The 11,047-nt window shown below is 47.9% G+C and overlaps 1 long non-coding RNA gene across 2 annotated transcripts; it reads right to left on the reverse strand.

Annotated features, from left to right (window-relative positions):
• Positions 1 to 1,343: 1,343 nt before the first annotated feature.
• Positions 1,344 to 10,137, reverse strand: LOC115092587. Of its 2 annotated transcripts, XR_003857032.1 has the most exons (4): positions 2,781 to 10,137; positions 2,349 to 2,436; positions 2,173 to 2,232; positions 1,344 to 1,999 (listed from the first exon to the last, which is right to left on the reverse strand). It is a non-coding gene; the product is annotated as an uncharacterized LOC115092587 (long non-coding RNA). The 2 variants fall into 2 exon arrangements; XR_003857031.1 differs by lacking the exon at positions 2,781 to 10,137 and having other exon boundaries at positions 2,349 to 2,773.
• Between the last annotated feature and the right edge of the window lie 910 nt (positions 10,138 to 11,047).

Genomic DNA, 11,047 nt, shown 5'->3' on the forward strand with positions numbered 1-11,047 from the left:
GTGTGTGTATATGTATACAGTCTCTATTGATGGGCAGTACTTTCTACTGTTCGTAGCTCTGAAATTGGTCATGGTGAGACCGCACCTTGAATACTGTGTACAATTCTGGTCGCCGCATCTCAAAAAAGATATAATTGCGATGGAGAAGGTACAGAGAAGGGCTACCAAAATGATAAGGGGAATGGAACAACTCCCCTATGAGGAAAGACTAAAGAGGTTAGGACTTTTCAGCTTGGAGAAGAGACGACTGAGGGGGGATATGATAGAGGTGTTTAAAATCATGAGAGGTCTAGAACGGGTAGATGTGAATCGGTTATTTACTCTTTCGGATAGTAGAAAGACTAGGGGGCACTCCATGAAGTTAGCATGGGGCACATTTAAAACTAATCGGAGAGGGTTCTTTTTTACTCAACGCACAATTAAACTCTGGAATTTGTTGCCAGAGAATGTGGTTTGTGCAGTTAGTATAGCTGTGTTTAAAAAAGGATTGGATAAGGTCTTGGAGGAGAAGTCCATTACCTGCTATTAAGTTCACTTAGAGAATAGCCACTGCCATTAGCAATGGTTACATGGAATAGACTTAGTTTTTGGGTACTTGCCAGGTTCTTGTGGCCTGGATTGGCCACTGTTGGAAGCAGGATGCTGGGCTTGATGGACCCTTGGTCTGACCCAGTATGGCATTTTCTTATGTTCTTATGGTCCTTCCTCATTGGAAAGATTCCACTGTCTTTGGTAACGTGCTGGAATGCAGTGTGTCAATTAGATAAATATGAGCAAGTCTAAGCACTCAGAAGTGGGAAGCTATACTGTTCCATGCAGAGGTGTATGTATGCACCCGACCTGAGCTGTAACATATCTAGCTTGTCTCACCCTGCTGTGACAATCCCTGTCCCATGCACAGGTGTATATATGCACCCGAACTCCGCTCCAACGCCTATGTCATATCCGTCTGTGTCTGACCCCTGCTCTAACAATACCTGTGCCATGCACTGGTGTATGAGCCCGACCTCTGCCAGTCCGATCAGTTGTACCGTGATATTCCATGTGCTCCAATTCTGTTTTGTTTGAGTTTCCCCAGTATTCCATGCTATCTTCGTGTGTTCTGTAGATTTTCTTGTATTCTACGTTCTTCTCTCGTATTCTATGTTCTCCTCTTCAGCTTCAGCTCAGTTTCCCTTTGTATTCCATGTGCTCCTCTTCCGGTTAATTTTTCCTTCGTTTCTCACCGGTATGCTCTGCATGTTCTCCTCAACCTTGGCAGTCATTTTTGAATATGGCCGCAGTACTAACACATAAGTCGCATGCTAACAATAGTTGAAAGGAGACGAACACATTTTTTTGCTTCAAAAATATATTTTTGCAAAACTATTAACCAAACAACTATTTACAGAAATGTATTTACATGGGGGGGGTGGGTGCTGGGAAAATAAGGGGACAAAGCATGCCATGGGGGAGGAGGAGGAGCGCTGTCATTGACGGTCCCCAGGTGGTGGCGCTCCTGCAGGAGCCTGCGCCAAGACCAGCAGTGACTGAGCTCCTGCGATTGCTCGCAGGAGCTCAACCACCTCCTGCTGGCCCTGACGCAGGTCATACAGGAGCGTCACCGCCCGTGCTGACATTCCCTCCAGGGTGTCCATGGTGCTGGAGATCTGCACCAGGAGGGACAGCATTGAGTCTAAACGCCCCTCAATGCTGCCCCCTGGCCGAGCTACAGCCCTGGAGAGGCAGGGCCGACAACGTGAATGACACTGTCCTCCTCATCTCCCAGGGCGGGCGGGTCGGAGAGAGTTGGGGCGGAAAATCTTGCGTGGTAGGGGGCGGGGGGGATATAGACGGGGACGGGCAAAATCACGGACAGGTGCTCCAAAATGGGGGTGGGCGGATTAGCTTGGGGAGCAGGAGCCATTTGGGGGGGGAACTGGGATGGGAAGGATCACGGGGGGACGGTCCGTGGGGGGGGGGATAATGGGCAGGGGCCCCATCTCTTCCTCCGAAGTATCTGAAAAGAGAAAAATTAAGGCCTTAATCTACATGAATTCATGCACAACAAGAAACAGAACCTAGCTACATTTTTAACAGGAACATTACTGGATTCCATTTCACACATCTACACATGCAAATTTCATTGGTGTGACAAATGCACAAAGTATGCCAATGCTATTAAAGGCTCACCATGGTGGGGTTCCAGCAGAGCTTGTTCTTCCTCTGCACTGCCATCATCTGTGCTGCTCTCTGAAAACAGAAACATTTAAATTTTCGCAGCTGCGCATGCAAAGATCGAGAATAGTACAATAGTAAATATTTTTATCACTTTCAGCTCCGCCTTTAAATCTATTTTCTGCACCTACCGTTCTCTCTTCGGTGGGCCCGCAGGGCCCTCAGGTACTCCGGCTCCTCCTTCCGGATCCTGCGCGCCCGCTTCTTCAATGCCTCTATCTGTGGGTTATACAATAGCAAAAGGAAAGGAAAGTTGAACTACAAATTGAGAGGTGGAATTAAATTCTAACCCAACCAGTCTAAAAAGTTAAGTGTTATTTTTACATTTGTCATCCGCATCCCAATAGAAATCTAGTGCCCAAATACTTCAAAAAAGTCAAGTCCCATGTTTCCTGCTGTGGCGCACAGCTCTACAAAGCGAACACCCAAATAAAATTGTTCTTACAAGTCAAGCGTCAGTTTCCCACCGTCGGAAACAACAATACTAAACAAACAAATCAAAGATGTTTAACTTGAACTTTTGCATGCCCGTTACAAAATTACCAAGAGGCCTATAAACGTACCTCCCTCGGATACTCCGCTTGGGCGTTGTATTGCGCCCTGAGCGCCCGCCAGGCCTCGTCCGCCCTCTCCTGGTGCCGCGGGCGCCCAGGGCGGAAGAATAGGCGGCGCTCGTCTGCTTCCACCAGCTGGGCCAGCAGCCTCACATCCCCATCAGAAAAATTTCGGGATCGGAGACGGTGACGTCACGAGCCTGAATGGCGGCCTGAGTCTGTTGCTCCTGAGTGCCTAACGCTATCATTGCAGAGAATCGAGCACCATCCGATCTTAAACGCGCCCATGCGATAATATCGGTACCCTACAACATACTGGCTATGGCATCCAAACGCAAAGGACCAGATTTGAGGCAGTTTACTTATGCAAAGGGGAAAGATGAGGAGGGGCCCACCGAGGGCCATGCTATCCCAGACCCGAGCACCGCTGCAATGGAGGAGGGCGATAACTCCGAGTCGGAGCTGGGACAGCGAGACACCACCATACCTACCTGCGATGAATTTCGCCGCTGGTTCCAGGATCTCCGTCAAGACATGAAAACAAACGGGAGATGATGGCGAAAATGGAACTGAGGGAGGACATGGCGGACATTGGGCGCCGTGTTGATGAGTGCGATGTCCGTTTGGAGGGCCAGGAAATGCGCCTGGATAAGATGCAGGAAAAGGAGGATTCTCTCAGCCAAAGATACGTCAAGGTCACAGCAAAATTGGAGGATCTGGAGAATAGGAATCGCAGATGTAACCTGCGATTCCGGGGCGTCCCAGAGACAGAACCCTATGCTGATTGCGAGGCGGTAGTGCGATCCCTATGCAAGTTCTTCCTCTCGCCAGAGGCGTCGGGGGAAACGCTGGAACTAATGCCGGACATAGAGATCGAAAGGGCGCATCGAACGCTGGGTCCCCGTGGCAATAACCAGCCGCGAGACATAATAGCCTGTTTTCTGAGATTTCCCATCAAGGAAAAGATCCTAGCAATGGCACGCAAGCAGCAATCCTGGCAGTGGGAATCGCACCAAATAGCGGTGTATGCAGATATTTCTTCCATCACCCTAAAAAAGCGGCAAGAATACCAACCCGTAACAACGGTGCTACGCAGGGAGAAACTCCGATACCGCTGGTTGTTCCCGACGGGCATAGCAGTAACCATACAAGGCGTCACGTCTAAGGCCCTAAGCGTGTCTGAAGCGGCGGCCATCTTGACAACCTCTGGCTTTCCAGTTAAAGTTCCAGCGCCACAGCCACAACGTGAGAGGCCAGAGGTAAGAAGATGGCAGCGGGTGGATAACGGAGGACGGCGGCTGCTACGGAACGCAAGTGGACAGCACTTGGAGGCTGGGGAGAATCGCGATGGAACCTGAAGTGGCTTCCCCCGATTGACTCGCTGGGTATTTTTGCAAGATTTTACATTGTGGTGGGTCTCGAGGGTGAAGGCGCAACTTGATGGAGACTTACACACTTGTTTGAACGGTATTGGAAGGATGCACGTTGCACCTGGAGACAAGTTCAAAATATTTAGAACACATTTGGTTAATGACTGCTCGGTTCGCACATAGCTCATGGTGGAAGGCACTGGAGTAGCGGAGGGCCACCACAGGGACTTCAATTGTCTCATCTGCTTAGGCAGAGGCGCCATGCGGTTGTGGCGCACATATCAAAGGGGGGTAAGGGGGGTAGGGGGGATGGGGAGGGATAGGGGGAAAGGGAGAATGTGGAAAGACAGGATGGCAGTGATTTACTGCAAATGCATGTTAGTCCGAGGGGCTGGGGAGATCCAGTATTCGGGATTTGGGAGTGGATGGGTATTTCGGGCAATGGCGGGCTCATTGATTTGTATGTATGTTTCACATTTGACACCTGTGACTAGTACACACTCGGCATGATGGCGTTACATCTTTTCTCTCTTAATGTTAAGGGGCTTCACACCCCACAGAAACGGCACCTACTACGTCATGATATTCAGTCACTAGGCGTCAAGATAATATGCCTGCAAGAGACCCACCTAAACAAAAGGCACGAGCACTTGCTCCACTGGCCTGAGCTTACCCATAAGTTCTTCTCAGCAGCCAGGCCGAAGGCTAAATATGCGGGTGTCTGTATACTTTTTTGTCGGGGGGAGGATTATGTTATACGCAAACATATAGGTGATGGGAGGTATGTACTCGTATGTTTTGACTATCAAGGGACCACTTATACCTTATTGAATATATATGCCCCTAACGACCACCAGAAAGATTTTTATTCACAGCTAGATGCGTTACTAGACAAAGAAGGGGAGGGACTGCTAATAGTTGTGGGCGATTTTAATATGACTTTGGATCCCCATTTAGACAACTCCAAGGGTGCACAAGAAGGTTCCCGTCCTCACAGAAAGAGGCTAAAATCTCTTATAGATAAATGGAATCTGGTAGATCCCTGGCGGCAGCAGAACCCAACGGGGAGAAACTATACGTTCTTTTCTGCCTCTCACCATACCTACTCCCGTATAGATTTCTTTCTGCTTGATAAACTGCTAGTGGACAGAATTGGGGATGCAGATGTCCAGAACATCACGTGATCTGATCATACATCCATAACTTTAAACCTTCGTGTTAAGCATGACACCACAGGTCTTAAATCCTGGAAACTAAATGACACTTTATTACGAGACAACAGGTTCCGCCGACAGCTAATTGCTGATATTCAGGAGTATATCGCTCATAACAAGGGGGCGCCCACCCTGATATGGGACTGCCTTAAGGCGGTCTTGAGAGGCAAATGTATATCACAGGGAGCCTACATGAAACGTTCTAAATTGACGCACAAACAGCAGATTCTCCAGAAAATTGAGAACCTGGCCAGGGAACATAAAAGTACGATATCGGGAGCTACTTATGCCTCCTTACAACAGGCTCGAGAGGAACTGAAAATATTAGCTTCTGCAGAGTTGACGGACAAATTTAAAAATGTTGAATTTAGAAAGATACGCTTGGGGAAACAGGTCAGGGAAACTATTGGCCAGATTTTTAAAACGCAGGCAAACACAGAATCAAATTTTAGGGATCCGAGCCGCAGGAGGCGACTTGTTAACTTCTCCCCCAGATATCCGCAAGAGATTCCAGGAATTCTACGGTGCCCTATACTCCGCTGAAACTCATATTACTAATGCCCAGATTCAGAGATATCTCGGAAATGTCACCCTTCCCGCTTTAACGCCAGAAGAACAGAGTAGGCTGGATCAAGAGATCTCACCCCTGGAAATACAGTGGGCTATTAAGGATCTCAAGGTTAATAAGGCTCCTGGACTCGACGGCTATACGCCACATTTCTACAAAACATTTTTCGATTCTTTAACCCCATTACTTCGGGAGCTATTCAACTCCCTACGGGAGGGTGATCCCCTGAGATCAGGATCTAATGAAGCCGGGATTACCATTCTTGGGAAACCAGGGAGAGATCCTACCCATTGTGGATCTTACCGGCCCATATCACTTCTCAACATAGACCTTAAACTTTTAGCTAAAATTATGGCAAATCGGATGAATAGTGTTATGGGGAAGCTGGTACACACAGATCAAGCGGGGTTCATACCTGGCAGAATGGCAGCGGACAATATCCGCAAAATAGTAGATTTAATTTGGTGGGCCAGAAGGGAAGGCGAGCCGATGGTCTTGTTATCTGAAGATGCGGAGAAGGCCTTCGACATGGTGCACTGGCAGTTTTTATTTCATACTTTGAGGGCTATGAATTTTGGGGATAAATTCTTAACATGGTTGCAGCTCCTGTATACTAATCCCACAGCTCGTGTAAAAGTTAATGGAATTTATTCCGAAGCATTCAGTATTCAGAGGGGAACGAGACAGGGAATGCCCCCTGTCACAGTTACTGTTTGCACTGTTTCTGAAACCGCTGGCTATCACGGTGAGGAGTACCTCGCGGATACGAGGGGTAGAGGTGGGGGACGGATCCTATAAGATGTCCATGTTTGCGGCGACATTTTGTTTACCCTGACTACACCGTCAACATCGTTAAAAGGGGCTTTAGAAGCCTTAAGTAACTTTGGTGAGGTTTCAGGATTTAAACTTAACATAGATAAGTCCGAGATTCTTAATGTCACATTATCTAGCTCTGAGCTTATGGAACTTAAACAGTAGTTTCAGTTCAGGTGGGCGCCCTCAAAAATAAAATACTTAGGAGTATACATTAGTAAAGACCCAGCTCTTTACTAATGAACTATCCACCCCTTGTCCGTAAAATCTTTTCTGATTTAGATCGATGGTCTGAACTATACCTTTCCTGGACGGGGAGAATAGCCTCTGTAAAAATGAATATTCTTCCACGGCTTGGATATCTGTTTCAGGCGCTCCCGATTCATATTCCTGATGTTATGATAAATGGATGGCAGAAACGTATCTTTTCCTACATATGGAAACGAAGACCCCCGAGGGTTTCCAGAACAGTCATGTACAGACCTAGGATGCGGGGAGGATTGGGAGTCCCTAACTTGATGTGGTACCTGGTGGCGTCCCAGCTAAGGGCCCTTTTTGATTGGCACAGACTAAGGGAACAGAAACAATGGCAGTAATCGAACAAACACTAGCTGGCATGACCCCACTCAGCTCCCTGATTTGGCAGCCTAAAAGTACACGCCCCCCTTTGGGACATGCCACCGCCTCGACTATTCATACATTCATGGTTTGGGAAAGGTGGAGGGTACAGTTGGCAGGAGACAGACGGTACTACTATAGCTCCAGCTTTCAAACGAATTCTAAATTCCCCCTGGGCATGGTCTCTAAAACATTTGGAAGTTGGTATAAGAAGGGAATTAGAAACTTCGGCCAACTGTGGGGACTGGAGGGGCTTATCTCATTCACCTCCCTACAGGCGGCATATGACTTACCATCGGGAGATGTATTTCAATACTTACAAATTAGACACTTTTTTCAAGCGGAGAAGGTGGGGGGAGATATGGCACTTGGCAGGATGCAATTTGAGTCCTGGTGTGATCAAGCGGACACACTGAGGAAAGCTATATCGCAGGTTTATAATTACCTTAACAAGGACCGTAAGGTTAAACCAGCGTATATGCAAGCCTGGGAGAGAGATTTGACCCGTTCCCTGTCGGAAGAGACATGGGATCAGATATTCTCTTGCACGAAAAAAGGCCTACCTTATTCGCAGCTGCTAGAGAACCGGTACAAAGTATTATTACGCTGGTATTACACGCCATCTAGGCTACACAAGTTTAAATCAACCTATGACAAACGGTGCTGGAAGGGGTGTGGGGAAGAAGGCACATTCTATCACTTGTCCCTATTTAGTAAAACTCTGGGCTGACTTGACTCAACTTCTCCGAGCAGTACTGGGGACAGGGATAGTCCTCACGCCAGAGCAAGTGTTATTGAATCTCCCTTTTGATCTGCCAGTTCCACAGGGAAAACTAGTTAACTATATCTTATCTGCTGCAAAATGCCAAATTGCCATGGAATGGAAATTGCCTGGTCCTATAGCTTTTGGGAAAATTCACGGCAGGTTGCAAACACTCAGTCTCTTACATGACAGTGTTAGTACCTTTTAGAGCATGTGAAGTAGCCTCATCTCGGAAGGTATGGCAGCCGTACAGGGATTGGCAAGCACGACAGAGACCATCGGAATCCTCATTCTCATAATAGCCTTACCAAAGCACTGCGTTTCTTATGACTTCTTTCTACACAGTTTATTCCTAATCTTTATATGCATATGGAGGGAGGGGGGAGGGAGTAGTTATTAAAGGCAAGTGTGTTGTTGTATAAAGGTCTACAGGCTGGACGATATATTGTTTTGATAACATATCTTTATTGTTTATTGTTTGCTCGTTCATGACAAAGTTGTATTTTCAATGCACACTTTCAATAAAAATTTCAATTATAAAAAAAAGAAAAATTTCGGGATCTTCCTCTGGGCATTTTCGCGACCAATTAGAAAATGGCCACCCGGAAGTGTCATTGCACGTGCGAGCGCCGTGCAACCTGCTTCCGGCCCCTTTCCTCCGCCATGTTCCTACGGCCAAACACAACAGGCGCTCAAGCCTAGACTTAAGCGTGCCTTCGGTTCGCCATTTTGCAACGGCGGAACATAACAGGCGCTCAAGCCTAGACTTAAGCTGTGTTTTTGGTTCGCCATTTTGCAACGGCGGAACACAACAGGCGCTCAAGCCTAGACTTAAGTGTGCCTTCGGTTCGCCATTTTGCAACGGCGGAACACAACAGGCGCTCAAGCCTAGACTTAAGCTGTGTTTTCGGTTCGCCATTTTGCAACGGCGGAACACAACAGGCACTCAAGCCTAGACTTAAGCTGTGTTTTCGGTTTGCCATTTTGCAACGGCGGAACACAACAGGCGCTCAAGCCTAGACTTAAGCGTGCCTTCGGTTCGCCATTTTGCAACGGCGGAACACAACAGGCGCTCAAGCCTAGACTTAAGCGTGCCTTCGGTTCGCCATTTTGCAATGGCGGAACACAATGGGCGCTCAAGCCTAGACATGGACGTTCCAGCCATTTTTGCCGCCTTTCTATAACTGGAGTTTCCTGTTGGTCCAAACTGGAGTTTCCTGATGGTTTTGAAACTGGAGTTTGCGATTGGTCAAAACTGGAGTTTCCTATTGGTTTTCAAACTGGAGTTTCGTATTGGTTTTGTAACTTTAGTTTCCAATTGGCCAGCACAGCATCATAATCCTACCATGGGCGAGTATATAGCTCGCTTCCCTTGAATGGAAAAGTCCCTTTTCACTTCGTTTGGACAAGGACACACCATGTAAAACTGTTTCGTCTGATATCGTCAAGGCTTTCAGCAGGTAAGCATTGCAAAGCATGCTTTTTTTTTTCTGGCATATACTGGGCTTCCCTTGTGGTGAACCGTGTGACTTTGCAACTCTTTTATGAGCGGATCAGAATCCATGGTGGGAAGGCTGTTTTTCTTTGTCTTCGTTGCCTTGTTATGTTTTCCTCTTCTTTGAATTTCTAACGGTGTTGATGTTTCCATTTTGACTCTTGGCTGTAAGCTATCCATTGTGCCCTGTAGCCTATAGTTTCCCTGTTCTTTGCATTCAGTCTGTCTCTGATGTTTCTCGCTTGCAGTCCCTATATTTAACCCTTCAACTTGTATTTTACCTGGTGTTTGGTCTTTTACTGTTTCCAGTTTATGCTCCGGCTATGGCTGCTGTGCAACCGCCCCACCAAGAGGGGTCCTTCTAGAGCAGGCTATACTGACAGGTCCAGTCCATCTTCCTGTTTCACGCTATGTTCTGGACTTCCCTTTATAACCCGGCCTGGCAGTTCCCTCAGTGCTTCGGCAGGGAGCTCGCCTGGGCTCCCTGCTTTGCGCTGTGTGTGGCCTTCGGGCCTTCTACCCAGCTTTGCCTTGCCTTGCGCTGTGTGTGGCCTTCAGGCCTTCTACCCTGCTTTGCCTTGCCTTGCCTTGCGCTGTGTGTGGCCCTCGGGCCTTCTACCCTGCTTTGCCTTGCGTTGTGTGTGGCCTTCGGGCTCTCTGCCTTACTACTAAGTACCTTGACCCAGCCTGGACTCTGACACTGTTGCCTGCCACCTGCCCTGACCCAGCCTGGACTTTGACACTGCTTCCAGCCTTACTCTACTGTCACCATCATCAGAGACTTTCCAGCCATCCCTATCTCTCTCTACCTGGAGTCACTCCACAAGGTGGTGTTCACAACACCAGAACACAGCCCGAGCGTAACAGTTTATGTCGCCCTCTTCTTTGCATTCTTAAAGTTTTTGAGGTTCACCTTGTTATTTTCTCCGATTCAGACAGTTAGGCCCTGAAAACATAGCATTTCACGGCTGGAGGTCTAGCACGGAGACCGGCAACCGTTAGTGGAATGGCTCTTCAACAAGGCTATACAAGGGCCTCAATATGTTCCAGTATATTTTACAGATTTAATCTCCTCCATGCTGTCCATTAATCACATGCTCTTTGTTACCGTCCAGGTTGAACTATGCCGGGAAAGCGCACTATGGCTGAGGTAGAGGATCATGCCGTGGAGCAGCAGCGAGAGGAAGACTCAAGCGCCTGCCAGCCATCCCGAAAGCGAACCCGTAACGCGCACTTTACGGATGAAGAGAAAGAAGTATTGTGCCGTGCGGTATGCAAAAAACATCTGCTGCTGGAGCAGCAGAAAAAAGATTTGGGAGAAGATTGCCCAGGATGTAAGCTCCCTTTCTGTGATGCCAAGGGATGTTAAGCAGGTGCAGCACCGGTGGCGGGACACCAGGAAAGAAGTGAAAGAGAAGGCCGCTAAAATCAATGC

This window comes from Rhinatrema bivittatum, chromosome 5, assembly GCF_901001135.1.
Source record: "Rhinatrema bivittatum chromosome 5, aRhiBiv1.1, whole genome shotgun sequence".
Taxonomy (NCBI): domain Eukaryota; kingdom Metazoa; phylum Chordata; class Amphibia; order Gymnophiona; family Rhinatrematidae; genus Rhinatrema; species Rhinatrema bivittatum.